This window comes from Perca fluviatilis, chromosome 7 (assembly GCF_010015445.1).
Source record: "Perca fluviatilis chromosome 7, GENO_Pfluv_1.0, whole genome shotgun sequence".
NCBI lineage: Eukaryota > Metazoa > Chordata > Actinopteri > Perciformes > Percidae > Perca > Perca fluviatilis.
In genome coordinates, this window is record NC_053118.1 from 29619007 (window position 1) to 29637025 (window position 18019).

The 18019-nt window shown below is 40.3% G+C and overlaps 1 protein-coding gene across 1 annotated transcript in view; it reads right to left on the minus strand.

Annotated features, from left to right (window-relative positions):
- The window catches only part of sv2a (synaptic vesicle glycoprotein 2A), a 51360-nt gene extending 33341 nt beyond the window's left edge, over positions 1-18019 (minus strand). The window contains exon 1 of the mRNA XM_039806309.1: positions 17872-18019. The gene's annotated coding sequence lies outside the window, so the exon portion shown is untranslated. The remainder of the gene's footprint in view (positions 1-17871) is intronic.

Below are 18019 nucleotides of genomic sequence, written 5' to 3' on the forward strand. Positions count from 1 at the left end.
ACACAGACTACTGCCAAGCCAACATCACACAACCCAAAGGTCTGCTGGGAAGACTGGGTTTCTAAAAACACGCTCAGTGAAAGCCAGCTGAAACTGAAACCCAATAAGGAGGGGGGAAGTTTGTTTGTGTTTCTCTTACTGTAGATGTCCCATATGTTTGTTAGGATTTGGACAGAATAATATACTACAGAGATTACCGAATCCAAAACTGTGTTATGATGACAGCTTTGGCAATACGCAACCATAGACTGTATATAAAACTAGTATGCAACCAGATGCAATGATTCATGTTAAAGAGTAATTCATCTAATATAGTTGCACTGATGTGATAATTAATTAAAGATGAACATGAATATTCAAAATTACACATTAAAATTTGCAGCATGTTTAAATTAGATATTTGGGTCCCATAAAGGCTGTTCCCTCCAGACGTACTCAAGGATCTAAGAAACAATGTGTCTACTAGCTACATACTAACATGCTTACAATAACAATCTTAAGCAGATATAATGTTTACCATGTTAGGCATCTTAGATTAGCGTGCTAGTATGCTAACATTAAGCTATTCAGCACTAAACACAAACTACAGCTGAGGCTGATGGGAATTCATGTGTTTTGCAAGTATTTGGCCATTCACCAAAACATTAGACCACATGACAAGTTAAGGGATCACCAAAGTTATTACAATTCATCCCAATCCAGTAGTTTTTGAGAGGTTTCAATCAAAACCACAAAGGTCAACCTTATGGTGGCGAAAAGTGGAAGGATCACCACAGTGAGTTGGCTTCATCCTCTGGTGAACATGAACATTTATACAAAATGTCAAGGCAATTCATCAAATATTTAAGATATTTTAGTCTGGACCAAATGATATCTGGAGCTCTACTCTTGTAATCTTAAAATCAATCAGTACACCAGTACATCACACACCAATGTTAGATTGATGTTGTTTATATTTCTTCAGACAGGCAGGAGGTTTTACAGGTTGCTGAACTACACCAGTGACAAACATTTGGGGGTCCAAAAACAGAATCACTTCGGGCTGAACTACAGGAACATGCAGCCAGGGTGAAATCAATTCCTTGTTTATATCGGTGACTAGAGCCTCAGCCTCAGTCTTTGGGTCAGGTCTCGCTCAATTTCTCACTTAATAGATTTTGTTAACTGCTAAGTTTTTATTTCTTTCCATTTGCAGCCTGACAAACGTCCCTTAGGCCACAGGATTTGGACTGATGTGGACAGAAATGTGGGTTTCAGGCGGAGCTCAAACTATATGAGCCAGAGTAAAGATCTACTGCATACTCTTACGATCATTTAGTAATCTATCTTTCCCTTTATCTATATCTGCTTATCCTTCATTCTGTGGTCATCTAAAGAAAACAAACTGCAGCTCTTTTGTTGCAACAGATTCTCACTCTGACAGGCAGCATCACATCATCAGCAAATGTTGTGAAAGACATTTGGTGTTTCATCACCAGCCTGGATCTCATCCTTTCATTTGCTCATTTTAATTTTCACTTGCATGTTTGTGATAGCTGAGTGACCAATTCCTGATGTCCCAGCCAGGAGATTCAACCATGTGCTTACAATACTAATGGAGTCTGTTGGATAAACGCTAAGTCATGTTCAGCAATTGTTTTGTATTAATTGCTCAGCTTTGACTTACATGTTCAGCAGCTGTTAAGTCAGTTCCAGAAAATGTTTAACAACTACACATTTGCAACCAAGCGGCAACCTCCGATGCTGAATAATTAAGCCAAAGTAGAAATGCCAAAAATTTTACTGTAGTTCAATGAGTGACCACTTAAGGCTGGCTCCAAAAGGATGTCAATGTTGAAAAAAACGTTGCCCATTTTTGCATTAGCTGGGAGTCAGAAGACAGGCACTGCCAAGATGGCAACAGCCGGAGCCATCGGGGGCCCCCAGTTTGAGCTTCATTTTAGCTCTTCAGAAACCTATGAGTGACGTCGTGGAGACTACGTCCATAATTTATACAGTGTATGGTTGCAACACATATAAACTGATTTAGACATGCAATGGATTTGGGCATACACTTTAAGGATCAATTCACAGCTGCAAAGAGTGATTATTTTCAATTTATTTTTTCAATTGATTGATTAATTTATTTGTCAATAATGTATCAGAAAATTATGAAAAATGCTTGTAATTTACCACAGACCAATTTTATATCTTCAACTGTCTTGTTTTGTCCGACCAAAAGTCCAAAAGATATTCAGTTTAACAGATTATTCAGTTTTCAGTTTAGATTCAGTTTACCATCATTTATGACAAATAAAAGCATCAAATCTTCACATCTTTACGGAAGTGAATAGCAAACCCTCCTCCGAAACACACTGAGTTGTTTTTTGTTTTTCCATTAGAGCCTAAAAACCTAACTTTACATACTCTATGTTTTGGAAACAGTTTTGAGGGAGATTGCTCCATTAAGAATATATTAAGAGATGATGGCTGTGCTTGCTCACTTCTCTCAGCTCCACCCCGCAGCAGAAAATTGAATTTCATGGCTCAAAACTGCCAAGAGAGCAGCAAGTGATAAAACTCAAACCCCATGCTTCAAATCCACTGTCCCTACAGAAATGTATGGGTGACATCACCAGCAAAAACTATGTCACTATGTTACATTGCCTACAGACTGGGGTTCAGAAAACCAGCAGCAGTGCAGACATAATTAATGAAATATAAGGTCTGTGCTGAAAAAAAAGAAATGACCTCGTTTGCAGTTTTCATAAAACATTGAAAAGGATGGAGAACCAGGCACAGTGATGGTGTGTTTTCATACTGTATATTTAAATGCTCATCCTCATGCAGGCTCCACAGAGAGCTGGCTAGAGCTACATAATGAAAATACTATTTGGCGAAAGAAGGAGAATCCATTTTGAACTACAGATGCCAGTAAAATAATAAGTTTGGTTTGTATATCTTCATCAGTTTTGATATTTACCCAGCTTGCCCATTAAAGACACATATTGTTAAGGGCACAGAGAAGGTTATACAGCAATGTAAATATGTTGTATATGGAGAAGGTGGAGGGATTACTGTGCGTTTGTTATTGCTGATAGCATTATCACTTCCCCTATAAGAGTTTATCAGAGACAGTATTCAATTGCTAAATAAATAAATAAATAAAATCCCGGTATAGTAAACCACTAGGTGACAATGACATTACAATCCTACTCTGTAGTACCTCACAGTGGCTGGTGCTTATTTTATACATTTAATCTGGACCATCAGAGGATAGCACTCAGCCTAGTGAAGGTTACATACATTGAGAAAAAAGCAACCATTGAAGGATTAGTGTTTGGAAAGGTCATTTCAACTATGAAGAATATAGTTTCTTCTTCCTTTTGTCCCGTCTCAGTCAGTCAGCCCAATGGTTGATCCTCCTTCATCACCGTGGTCACGATCTTTGTACAAGGAGACTCTTGAGGCCCATCTGAATGCACTGAGGCAGCCCATCACCATCTGATTAGCCTTTCACAAGCCGGAGATACTGAGAGCAGAGTGGGTGTTGGTGGCCTCTCTGCCTATGAATAACAAATACCTTACCAGTGTGCATACATAGTGTTACTGTGCTGCTATAAAAAAAAAAAAAAAAAAAAAAAAAATATATATATATATATATATATATATATATATATATATATATATATATATATATATATATATATATATATATATATATATATATATATATATATATACATACATACATACATACATACACACACACACACATATATATACACATATATACACACACATATATATACACACACACACACAGTACTGTGCAAAAGTCTTAGGCAGGTGTGAAAAAAATGCTGTAAACTAAGAATGCTTTCAAAATTATAAATAATGATTGTTTATTTTTATCAATTTACAAAATGCATAGTGAGCAGACAAAAGAAAAATCTAAATCACATCAATATTTGGTTTTACTACCCTTTGCCTTCAAACAGCATCAATTCTTATAGGTACTTGCAAAAAGTCAGGGATTTTGTAGGATTGTAGTCAGGTGTATGATCAACCATTTATAGTATATAGGTAGTTATACTGCATCAGCAAGGTCTCTCCCAGGGAAATATTTCAAAGCTGACTGGCGTTTCAAGATGTGCTGTTCAAGCTCTTCTGAAAAAGCACAAAGAAACGGGCAACGTACAGGATCGAAGACGCAGTGGTCGGCCAAGGAAACTTAGTGCAGCAGATGAAAAACCCATCAAGCTTATTTCCCTTCGAAATCGTAAGATGTCCAGCAGTGCCATCAGCTCAAAACTGGCAGAAACCAGTGGGACCCAGGTACACCCATCTACTGTCTGGAGAAGTCTGACCAGAAGTGGTTTTCATGGAAGAGTTGCAGCCAAAAAGCCATACCTCCGACGTGGAAACAAGGCCAAGCGACTCAACTATGCACAAAAACATAGGAACTGAGGTGCAGAAAAATAGCATTGAAATATTTGGCTGTAGCAGAAGGCGGGTTATTTGCCGAAGGGCTGTAGAGCGGTACAATAATGAGTGTCTGCAGGCAACAGTGAAGCATGGTGGAGGTCCCTTGGAAGTTTGGGGCTGCATTTCTGCAAATGGAGTTGGAGATTTGGTCAGGATTAATGGTGTCCTCAATGCTGAGAAATACAGGCAGATACTTATCCATCATGCAATACCATCAGGGAGGCGTATGATTGGCCCCAAATTTATTCTGCAGCAGGACAACGACCCCAAACATACAGCCAAGGTAATAAAGAACTATCTTCAGGGTAAAGAATAACAAGAAGTCCTGGAAGTGATGGCATGGCCCCCACAGAGCCCTGATCTCAGCATCATCGAGTCTGTCTGATATAACAGGAAGAGACAGAAGGATTTGAGGAAGCCTACATCCACAGAAGATCTGTGGTTAGTTCTCCAAGATGTTTGGAACAACCTATTGTTTGGAACAACTGTTTTTTCCTTCAAAAACTTTGTGCAAGTGTACCTAGAAGAACTGATGCTGTGTTGAAGGCAAAGGGTGGTCACACCAAATATTGATTTGATTTAGATTTCTCTTCTGTTCATTCACTGCATTTTGTTAATTGATGAAAATAAACTATTAAAACTTCCATTTTTGAAAGTATTCTTTGTTTACAGCATTTTTTCATACCTGCCTAAAACTTTTGCACAGTACTGTATATACACACATATACATACACACACATTGTAGGCTAAATGAAAGCTAAATGATTTTTGAGTAAAGAGAAAATAGATAATATAATAATACATTATGAAGAGTTATTGTAAAACAAAACACTTCTCCAAACTGTTTTGGCATCTGTAATGAAGTGTAAATTGATAATAAATTAACAGTCAAAGTGGGGGACCGAGCAAAACACCGGCTGTCGTTTGCCGCTGATGAAAGACTTAATTATGTAATCCCATTTTCTTTTTAGTGAGCAGAGAAGACGCCAGAGGGACTTCGGGAAGCCTCACACACTAACACGTGCACCATACAATGTGGATGGTCTAAAAGCATGCAAACAAAAGATGGCAGGAAAAAACATGAGAGCTAAATTAATCATGACATCTTGGAGCTACATCATGCTGTCCACGCTGTACCAAATAATCACACAGTTTTAAAGATCATCTGGGGATGGAAACATTGCGGGGTTTGGCCTGGTCTGGATGAAATGACTTTGTCTAATCTGAGAGGGTCGCCTAACTATCACCTCAACTCTATGGAGCTTGAGCTTATCCACAACTTTTTCTGTTTATTTTCATCACCTCCATCAGTGTTTATTCCAGCATGGCAGGCAGCGGGTTTCAGAGATAAACCCAGAGCACACTGCCTGCCGAGCACTTAACAGCAGAGGAGACAAAGTTAACTACAAGCTGGTGAACATAGTGGAGCATTAAGTAGGCAAAGAGCCACATATTTCCCTCAGGAGTGGGTGTGGAAACCAAAATAGAGTTAAAAGTTGAGTGAAAAGGCAATTGTGGCCAAAAGCATCAATTAATGTAAGCAGATTTCAATGTCATTATTAGGGTGATAATACAGTTGTGTGGCCAAAAAAACAATTAATGTATATTTTCATATGCATCCTCTACTTATGTTAATGAGTGGTAGTAAATTATAGGAAGTTCATGCTTCAATACATACAGATGAAGAGTATAAATGATGACCAAAAAAACAAATGTTGCCACATTTGAGAAAAAAAAAAAAAGTGAGACTTTGAGATATCTTCCTCCGAAACCTCTGCTGCAACCCTAAACTTAAGCACTACAGGGGTAAGAAAATATATTATTTTGGAATTTGGGTGAACTGACCCTTTAAAATAAGACATTGGGGGTTATTTTTGCCATTTTTATTTTTGCTTGAAATAAGATAGCGCAAACCGCTGATTAGAAGACACATTCGATTAGCATGAAAACATATGCCAGAGAATGGTCGACTCCGTACACGTTATTAACCCCTAGGTTCATTTCGCGCCAGAATTGTCCTTTAAGGTTACAAAGAGCCGATAGTAGTGATTGTGAATAATGTAACAGTGAATCATTGGTGGTGTTTTATAAGCTTTGTTGATCTACAACAACAGTCCCAGTCTTCAGAAGAGCAGCATAGTGGGAATATTATATTTCAAATAATCTTCTCAACTACTGTATTTACCTTTCAGAGGAGCACTGCAGATCTCCAGCTGCCACTGGAGGAGTTATAACCACATTAGTCTGACTCTGACAAGGCAGTTCTTTCAACACCAGTGCATAACAGTCATTCATAACTCTCGCAGATAGCCCTGAGCATTTAACAATTACTCTTCGCTGCACTGTTAAAACTCAAACGTTAAGAGAACCTGCTAAACTGCTGAAACTGAAAATAGATTTCCCCTTTCACATCAGTCCTTGGCACTCGATGATAGGAGCGGGACATTTTATTTAGTGGAAATACAAGACCCATTTAGTAGCAGACAGCTTTTGGCAGGGAAAAAGACAAGCAGTTAAGGGCTCCGAGAAGATGGATGAGAGGAAGAAACCAGTTAACAGTTCACAGAGAGCACCGCCACCGTCGCCCTTAAACCACACCACACTAAAAACGTTCTCTGAATATACTAGCTTTGATGAAATCCCATCACACTCACAGCACAATTTATTTTCTTGACAGCATGAGATACACAGAGTTACTATCTTTTCATTGGCTGTCTTTCTCTTCCCTGATGCCCAAATAAGACCTATGGAAAGCTGTACAAGACAGATTTTTATCCCTAAATTTGACTGTTACCTAACATGTTTCCATTAACAGATGTCCACATTGTGGTTGTGTCACATCATTTTTACTCATGTCCACATAAAAAAAAGACACTGCTGTGTCTTTGATCTGGTTCACCTACTGCACACTTTAGTTTGACCCCATTATGACTGGTGGAGATATGTTGTGCAGTGTGTAGCTAGGTGTAAAACTGTCATAGGCCCAGGTGTTGTTTCAGCATCTAAAAAAGATCCAAAAAAGAGGTCTTCATTTGAGCTGGACAATAAACAGAGATGCTACGGCTGAACAGAATTAAGAACAAATATTTTGCACCTTTCCGCAGTTTACTGAATGCGATATGCAGCATTTTATCATCCATGAATCATCTAGCATCACATTACGACGTCACAGAGTTCCATGCATGCTTTACTGATCAATATTTTTATATTATCAATGGGTCAAATGACTACTTGTATGAGAAAGGTGTCGCTCTACAAACCTCTGTAGTTCCCCTTAACTCTACGAAGCATTTTTCAGCTCATCGTTTTGGTTTTTTGGCCCACAACTTTACGGTTTCGGTTGACTCTCACTGCTCTTATCAACCTGGTTTAAAAAAAAAAAACGCTGATAGACCTACTGCACACAACATAAGCCTATTTCACACATGCACTGCAACCCTGAAATGATTTAGACATTACCCAGCAGAGCTGCACTCTATGTAAGAATGCAAATGTCTGAATCAGTTGGATCAGACAACGGTCTTAACCCTGCCAGCTCCCTAGAACAAAGTCTATGTAATCTCCGATTGAGCACAAAGAGTGAGAACTCAAGGCGAGCTATGGGCGTGTTGATGAAGTTTCTATCGGCTTGCGCAAAACCTGAAGAAAACAAACATCCGAGGGTGATGAAGAAGGCTGATTTACACGAAGACGGCAATGAAAATGTCTAACTGGAGAGACAACAAGATTCTGAAACTTCTGTCGGTAAGAGCCGGCGCAGAAATCAGACAAATTCAAGGAACAGCAAGAGACTTGGTTGTTTATGACAAAACTGCGAATCACCTCCGTGACGCGGCGTAATCTGCATCATGTCTGCTGCACGCTCTACCCAGCGCCACCCCGCGCCTAAACCAAACGGTGTATTTCTAATAACACAATCTCCTCTTGTATGCTACATGTCTGAAAGATAAACTCCGGACTACATCGGGACCTGATTCTCCAGACACTGTCCGGAATTTACATCTTCAGTGGAGCTTAAAAGCTTAAAAGTTGGTAGGGACCAAAAAACAAAATCTAAAAAGAGAGTGAATATTGGACTTAAACTATTTGTGTAGCTAGAAACTCCAAGTAGATGCTAATGTTACTCCATGCTACTGTAGATGTGTAACACATTTACCATTTTAACTTAATAAAAGGTCAAAGTGTTACGCTGCCGCCGAGAGGCCAAAGAATAAATACAGGTCGTGAGCAATAAACAGCATCACATTAAGACCTACACAGAAAATATTGGATTCTATTTTAGAGTCTAAACTATATTTATATTTACCTACTGGTGAAATAAATAAAGAAAGACAGCTTCATGGAACATAAATGAAAGGCTTCTGTTCTGTCTGTGTAAAAAGACCTAAGAGCCTTCAGAGATTCTGGCAAGAACATACTGTAACGAGTGAAATAGTGATGTCGGAAAACCTTTTCAACAGAGCAACACATGAAACAAAAGGAACCCACAGCAACACCAGGAAGCAGTAACAACCTTCAACAGGAAACAATGGGGATTAATTAAACCCCATTGTGTCATGCTGTGCAAACCAAACATTGTTCAAACTAGCATAGATCCAAAAGATTCCAAATATACCAAAATAGTTTAGGCTGAATTTGGGCTAAATTTGCATAAAATGATGCACAAGACATCTAGAATGTTTTTCTCCATTTGATGGCACAGACAGTTATCTCATAGTCAATTATTTAAATCATTAAAAATGACATTTCTACTTCATGCCTCTGAAAGGTGTAAGAGTGTCTCTGGAGCTCTCATAGCCTCAGGTACATTATTTTACATGCAAATTTCTCGTGTTGGTTGCAAAGTTGCATCCAATTAACAGCCCCTTTGTTGGTGTCAGGATGAGTCATTGCCGTCTCCAAATATAACCAGAGCTTTCATCCCCACGCAGATTAACCCACCTTCACACATACACGTTAACACATAACTTCATGCATAACTATCACTCTCCAGTAGGGCTGCAACTATTATTTTCCTTATCGGTTAAGCATTTGGTCATTTAAATGCCAGATAAAATTCCTGTTAAAATGTTCCACTCCAAGATGAGGTGTTCAACTGTCTTGTTTTGTCCTGCTAACAGTCTAAAACCTAACGATATAATATAGAAAAGTAATGCACACCTGTAGTGAGGTGCTGATCACCGGAGATAGACTTGAAAATAAGAAAAAAAGTGTTGCACACTCTGACTCCATATGCATAGCTCTATTTATTCTGACTGGGTCTATATCCACGACGTTCCACCGGGAAATCTGCCGTTACCAACGAAAATTCCACCGGATTTCACTCGTCGGCCGGATGTCCAGTTACCTTCAGCTTTCTTTGTGTTAGAATTTTAAACTCTGGTCGTTTTATGAGGACTATGGTTAACTGCTCCTCAGATCTCTGCATGGTAAATCCAGACAGCTAGCTAGACCATCTGTCCAATCTGAGTTTTCTGTTGCACGACTAAAACAACTTTTGAACGTACACGTTCCACCAAAACAAGTTCCATCCAGAGGCTCTTTTGCAGAGGCACTGTGGCTCTGTCCGGTGCTTAGCTTAGGTGTGATTGTGATTGGTGTAAAGAAAATGCCAATAAACCAGAGCACGTTTTTCTCGCATCCCAGCGTGCTGTATGGACTAGCCAGACCCTCCTCCGCAGCGCTGTTGAGGAGGGTCTGGCAAGGCGATACAAATTCTGACCTAACAATAAAACCTAGTGATATACAGTTTACTATCGCTCAAACAATTAATGTTTTAATCATGTATCAAAATTGTTCATTTATACTTATTTTCCATTAATCGACTTGTTTCGGCTCTTTTTTTCATCATACAGGAATAAATAGTGAAGTACAGCTGTGCGGTTTAAATGTATGTGAATGTTTTTCCAATTTGTTTTTTTTTTTAAAGATATTTTGGGCATTTTAGGCCTTAATTTTTATAGAACATCTCAGACTTGAAAGGGGAAAGAGAGGAGGAATGACATGCAGCAAAGGGCCGTAGGTCGGAGTTGAACCTGCGGCCGCTGCGTCGAGGAGTAAACCTCTATATATGGGCGTGCGCTCTACCAGGTGAGCCACCTAGAAGCCCACCAATTTTAACATACATCATGATATGGCAAATATATGCCAAATCACAATGCATCAAATTGATGTTGAAAATAATGACAGGTCTACTTTTAAGCATTAAATCAAAGTTAAACACCACGATAAATCACTTACAATTTGCTTGGAATTATTAATTAATTAATATATAATTAATTGGTGGTATTGCTGCAGTCTTTTCTCCATTTTTCGTTCACACATTCCCCACAGTGAATTAAATCGTGATGCTCATTTAGACGGCACAGATGCTGCCATTATTAGTGTGACAGAGATGAGCATGAGTGATGATAGTCTTTGTCAATGTGTGTGTGTGTGTGTGTGTTTGTGTGTCTGTGTGTACATAGATGCGTGTGCCAACAAGAGAGAAAGAAATGGATGTGAGCAAAAGTGAGCGATTTATGCAGCGTGTGTGACACAGAGAGAGAGAGAGAGAAGAGAGAGAGAGAGAGAGAGAGAGAGAGAGAGAGAGAGAGGGTGGTGATGATTAGGTCCGCGGTGAATCCTCAGAGCTGCAGATGGCTGGTAATGTCATGCGGCGCTGAATGCATTTCTCTTGACATCTTTGATTTCTTGTCGTGACGCACGCAGTGAATTTTCTCCTCTGATTGTCCCTGAGGCAAAGCATCAGCTTAAACTTGATATTCAAAGATGAAGTCGTGGCCAGAGTCCTTTCTAAAGTCAATAAAACTCCAGCAACTGGCTTCTAGTACAGCTTCATATGCTCTCTTTTCTATTTACATGTTATTTAGGGGCATTTATTATTCACAAATAGCCACTGGAGAAAAAGGGAAAACATTATCTATATAATTATTCCTCACGGCCCCCTGAGATGCACATAAAACACCCCTGAAGCACACAATAATAAAATATGACTTTGTCTTAATGTGTAAGACACTGGGTGGCCAATGATATCTCCGTTGAGTCTTTTCTGCTCATTCTGGGTCGGGTCAGCACAGCCCACGCACTTGCTCTGTTTGAAGATTTCCCCCCCACAAGACTCAGTCAACAAACACCTACGCTCATAATAAAGCACGCTCGGAGGAGATGTATGCTCATTTCAAATCAGCTCGCCAAAGTGGAAAAAGTAATATTATATATATAACTGTAGGAGGACGTATAGGCTGCTAAATCATAACAACAAAATATTTAATTTTATAAAAAACAGTCTTTACATTCTGAAAAGGTAATTTCTTTGTATTGGCTCATTTCTTAACAAGCACTGTGTGGCTCGGATGACACACACACCCACCCACCCCCCCCCCCACACACACACACACACACACACACACACACACACACACAACACACACACACACACACACACCACACACACACACACACACACACACACACACACACACACACACACACACACACACACACACACACACACACCTCTGAATTAACCAGCATTTTTCATCCGTCCTCATCCATCATTGTTCTATCAGCTACTCTGGTCTGAGCTTCCAGGGCAGTCCTCCTGAGGCTGTGTGAAGGATCAATTATTTAGGTCTTGTTTTCTGGCCAAAAAGGACAGAGATGCCCAAGTCGACTCGCCCACTCAGCAGTGATGAATGGGTGCGTTAAAAAACAACCCTTCTCCCAGCTGCCTCGGCCCAGCTCCTGCTCATCTGCACCAACCAGAGTGTGACATCTGCACAGAGTCACACAGGAAGTGACAGCTTTACTCAGCTGCACCATGTTCCTGCGTGGCTTCAGGCCCATCCAGGCTGAGGAGATAACCGCAGCCTGAGAGGGGGTGTGAGGATTGGTTGTTAGGCTTACAGAGACATAGCTCTTTCCCGGCTCCAAAGTCCCCTTTGGGGGAATGTGCAGCCTAACATGAGTTACGTCATTGTTCCCTTGCTCGGGCTGTGTGTGCACCGTCACCCTGGTGGCACCAAAGCGGCTAGCAACACCGTGTCAAACAGTGACGTCAGCGCTCTGCTTCCATTTTGGCTTTGCTCACTGCAAAATGGACTGAAGAGGAGTGAGACTGAGGGTAGCCGAGAGGTGCAGTTCAAAACCTGCAGTTCAAAACCTGCAGCACAAAACGGTTGTGCACAATACAGCGGTGGGAGTTTTTCACAGCACGTACAAGCAGCTCACATTGCTGTCATTTTCTAATGTTTAGCACATTAGCATTCACCACTTGTGTCTCTACAAGTTAATGATGTTGTGACCTGCAGTCATCTCATGTTTTTCTTAAACTGAAGTTTTTTGATAGAAAATGACTGACCTGCTGAGACAAATTACCAGTGATGGAAGAAGTATTCAGATCCTTTACTTAAGTAAAAGTACATACCACACTGTCCTGCATTCAAAACTTCTAGGTAAAGGTATATATGTATTAGCAAAATGTACTTAAGTATTAGAGTAAAAGTACTCATTGTGCAGTCAAATGTTCCCTGACAGTGTTATATTACTGTATATATGACATTTCTGGATTAATATTACTGCTGCATTCATGTAGATGTTCAAGGTTGTGCTAATGTTATCTCATTTATATACTGTTGGGTAGTTTACCCTACAGCAATGCATCATATTCTATAAGGTCATAATTAGTTTGCAGCGTCGCTGTCCTGCGAGAAGCCACCTTTCATGAAACACTGCTTCGTTTTCAGCTTTGTGACCATACATCTCCAGCTGATCCAAGAGGCTTTTGAAATAGTTTATTTAGCTTAAGAAGTAGGAGAATTTTCTCAACACAAAGGAACACTTTATCATTCAGTTTATCAGAAACATTCAATTTCAAAGTGACCAAATTTAGAGATACGTGGTTTTTAATGGACAGGAAGGGGATGAAAAAAAATGTAATCTTAAAAGTAACTAAAGCTATCAGACAAATGTAGGGAAGTAAAAAAAAAGTAAAATATTCAGCTCTGAGATGTAGCACAAGGATGAGATGTATACAAGTACCTCAAATATGTACTTCAGTACAGTACTTGAGTAAATGTAGTTTCATTCAACCACTGCAAATTGAAAAAATGAAGGAAACTAAAAACACAATGAAAATGGGTCAAATTAATCATCATTAAGTTTGGGGTCACTTAGACATTTCCATTCCACTCCATTATAGACAGAATACCAGCTGAGATCAGTTGCATTGTTTTTTTAATCAGGGCAGCAGTTTTCAGATTACATTCTGTGCTTACATAATTGCAAAAGGGTTCTCCAATGTTTTCTCAGTTAGCCTTTTAAAATGATATCAGATTAGGAAACAGAATGTGCCTTGGGAACATTGGATGAATGGTTGTGGATAATGGGCAAATGTAAATATTGCATTAAAGATCAGCCACCACTCAGATCAGCTGGTATTCTGTCTATGATGGAGTGGAATGGAAATTTTTAAAGTGACCCCAAACGTTTGACCGGTAGTGTATTTCACTCTTGATTAAAAGTAGTGGAACTACTGACTTTACCATAATACAATTGTGAAAATAAAAAAGGGCCCTGAGATGTTAAAAATCAGGTGAACATGCTCTGTGCAATAGTGAATTATGTACTGCAAGACACCACCACTACTACTTCCAAAGAGAAAATTAATTCTTCCTAGACACCAAAGAATATTTAGGCCAAACTCTCTCTGCAGATATCACTTCCACTGCACACACGAGATGCTCTGCTGCAGCTCTTCTCTCTCAGTGAACAAAGGGTGTGATGTTTTTTTTTTTTTTTTTATATGGTTGTTTGAATTAAATTGTTGCCGGTACAAGCTTTGCTCTTCCTTCCCTGTGCATCAAAGCTATTTGTGTTTCTGCTGGAGCTGCGGTGTGTCATCTCGCTTTATTTAACAGGTACCATGATTTCTTAATAATCTCCTTCAAGGTTTCTTGTCAGGTCTTTGTTAATTAGGTTCAAATCATAGAGGAACTAGAGACAATAACGTCTAACTAAGTGTCAATCAGGCACACGCATTCATTCTCCCTTGTGAGGGGAGGGGCTTAGGAGACCATTAGCAGAAAGGGGGGGGGGGAGGGACTGAAAAGTTGTTGATGTTCAAATTCTTTGGCCTGGATCTTCACAATCCTACCTACAGCACCTTTAAAATTGTTTTTCAGAAAGAGCAAAGGTACAATTTCCTTAAAAGAACTGCTAAAATCTTAATGATTTGAATAGCTGACATCGAGATGATCAACTCAAGTAAATAATGTATTTTCTAAATTGTACACTTTCCCAAAATTCACAAGTAAACTGAAAGAGCTACATGTTTACATTGCAATTACTTTGGTAAAAACAGCCTAAACACCGTCTCCATTTGCAATATTAGCAAATTACAGAGCCCTTACCAGAAACCTCCCTATACGAAATTGCACTTACATACAAGTTTCTATTAAATATTATTAAATTAGAATAGTTTGGGACCTGTATTATCCCTGATGGGGAAAACACTACTGTAAAAATAGATTTCACAAATTTAAAAACAAGCTGAAAAGGCAGGGCCAATAAATATTAAATGCATTTGTTTAAAAGCAGAAGCCAGTAGTCAGCCATCTCCTCTGGTGAAAAAAAGAAAGAAACAAATGCACTGTCAGTTGTTAATGGGAGAGTTTGGCTGTAATCGCTGCTTCGACCCACCAATCTGGAGACGACGGAGAAAGACATCCATTATCTCTCAGTCTCACAGGAAATCTTTAGCGGAGAGCAACGTTTCAGCAGCAGCAACGCGAAGCCAAAAACAGATCTGTGTAGAAAGACCATGCAGCACAAATGAACCAGCGTTTCCTGGAAGCACCGATCTAAATGTTGAAACAGCTGTGCTAATTGCTGATCTTGACAACACCCGGATTGGGTAGTTGAGGAGAATATCTGTGCTCTGCTGCACCGCAACCTGTGGAGTTTTTAGCTGGTTATGCTAATATATCCGGCTCCACTGCTCGCAGCTGCAGGGAGAGGCGAGCTGTAACTTGTGACAGGGCTAATCTCTGTGGACAGACCGGAGCACGGCCCAATCAGCAGGGGTAGCAGGCAGAAAATGAGAACACCAAACAGAGCAGCTCCCTTAGCTCCTCCTGGTTTCAAGTGGAGCTCCTGTGTGTTAAGCTGTTGGAACAATGTCAGCCTCACCTGCCCCACTAATGTCAAGTCACTCTGCTTCGGTTGTGCTGAGTGATGCTGAGGGATGGCTCGGGGCATAGAAAACTTAATCAATTCAACATGCTCTTAACTCTTTTTAATCTTTAGCCACAGACTGCAAAACAACATGGACACATTGTCAGTAACATCACTCATTATTGGCTCTATTATTTCATCACCATTTTGCCTAAAATGTGATTTCCCACAGCCCACGGTGACACGTTTAGACAGCTTGTTACATTCAGCCAACAATCCAAAACAGGATATACAGTTTACTATATGAGAAAGAAAAGCATCAAATCCTCTCATTTAAAAGCTAGAAGCAGCAAATATTTGACATTTGTTTGAAGATTGATAATTATTAAATAGTTGCTGGTTAATTTTCTGCCGATCAGTTCATCGACTTATTGTTGCAGCTCTAAAAGGGATGTTTTGAAGCACAGATTTGGGTTTACCACTTGCAGCCGTCTTCACTGCTGCACCACTGCAAAGTTGTAGCAAACATCTCTACTAATAGTTACAGCCTCTTTTGCTGCATGTTGAGTGACAGCTCAACTAGGATTCATATTGAAAACCTTTAGACAATGATATTACACTGTTGAGAAGGTCTGGAATTCTATTCCTGATGGCTGGCTTGGTGTCCTCCTCCTGCATGTCTTAAGGCTCCAGCTTAGCACAACACTGCACACGTGTGTAAATGGGTTGAAGGATGGATTGCATAAAAACATAACAATGAATTACCACAACACAAAAACAGAAAAGCATCTTCCTGAAGAATGGATGGGTGCATAAGAAGTCAACATCCAGTCACAAAGAAAAGCAAAAAGAAAAACCTGTCAGCAGGATATGTTTGATCGCTGTGAACTCTCTTGAAGAGGAGATTCTGTTATGATTGTGAAGGTAAAGATGTAACCAGGGCTCTTGTTGCAGCCTGACAACGGCTAATTAAGAGGCTGAAAGTGTGTCAGGCCTTCAATCACAAACCATAAATCACATTTTGTTTGTTTTTTTAAGAAAAAGAGGGCTGTCAGTTGTCCTGCAGGTTTGCAATGGTAGATGCTCCCCTCACCGCCACCCCTCGTGTGGGTTGGATGCATAAACAGCTCAGAAACTGCCTGAGCTGCAGTCATGGCTGCCACAGGGACAACACATCAGACATGCCAATTTGTACCCACCTCCAAACACAGAATAGACCACAAATCTATGCCATATATCATGTTCCAACAGCGTATTCATCTTCCTCCTTTAAAAAGGTCACTCACAATATCAAACAATGTCCTCTCTGGGCAAAGTCGTTTCAGCACCACCGACACAAACCTCCGCAAAGCAACACCACAGAGGAAAGCATTGGGGGGGGGGGGGAGAGAGAGAGAGATTGCTCATCACTCTTCTCCATCACATTCTCCCCGATGGGTTTCTACAAGGTCGTTTTCACGCACGACGCAGGAGAGGACACCCAGATTCACTGACTCTTTCCCTGATGTTGTACTAATTAAATGTAGCATATAAGCAGGGCTACGCACTCTTCAACAATTTGAGAAAAAGTAGGTTTAATGGCAGACCTACAAATGTATGACCTGAAGACAGAAGGCGGAACAGGCGACGGAGAGGGACAAGGGCATCGGTGCCCAAACCATCACCAATTAGACCAAACTGGATCGATGACGGGAAGCTGACCATAATGTGCAGTTTCATGACATTAAAATATAACACCGTAACCTCCTACCTTTCCCTCCCTGCCTCCTCCTCCTCCTCCTCCTCAGAGTCAATCCTCTGCTCTGGGATGGATGATGGTCGCCGTTACGCACAAGACCTCCCAGCGAGAACAAGAACGCAAGAAGGGCGCATTTCGCCAAAATCAGAAATCTTCTAATCTTGCCTGCACTGCAACATTTCATACGGACAGCCTACATTTGCTTATTCACAAATCGACTTATTCCTCGATTTCCTTTCGCGTACAGTTTTAGGGGTCACCGCGTAGCGCAGGGCAGGCCTTTAAACTCGTTGTTTTTTCAGCGAATAAATGTCGAGTTGTATCATAAACACAAGTAGCCTAAATCTTCCTTCCTGTTATCCTGCATCTGGATACGGTGCACCTGCACCGTCGATAACGGCAGCAGACGAGGAAATTAGGGGAATTATTGAAATTAAAAAGGAAGATTCAGATTAAATTGCACATTTCAGAAGGATTGTTCATTTGCTTACCTTTATAGTGGGGAGGTCAGCGCGTTTTAGGGTGAGCGGGATTCGCTTTTCTTTTCTTTTTGGTCCGTGCAGGGAGTCACCCCGAGTACCTGAAGCAAAAAGGTCCTGTGTGCCCCTGTGATGTCCACTGACGTAGAAGCTGAGAGCT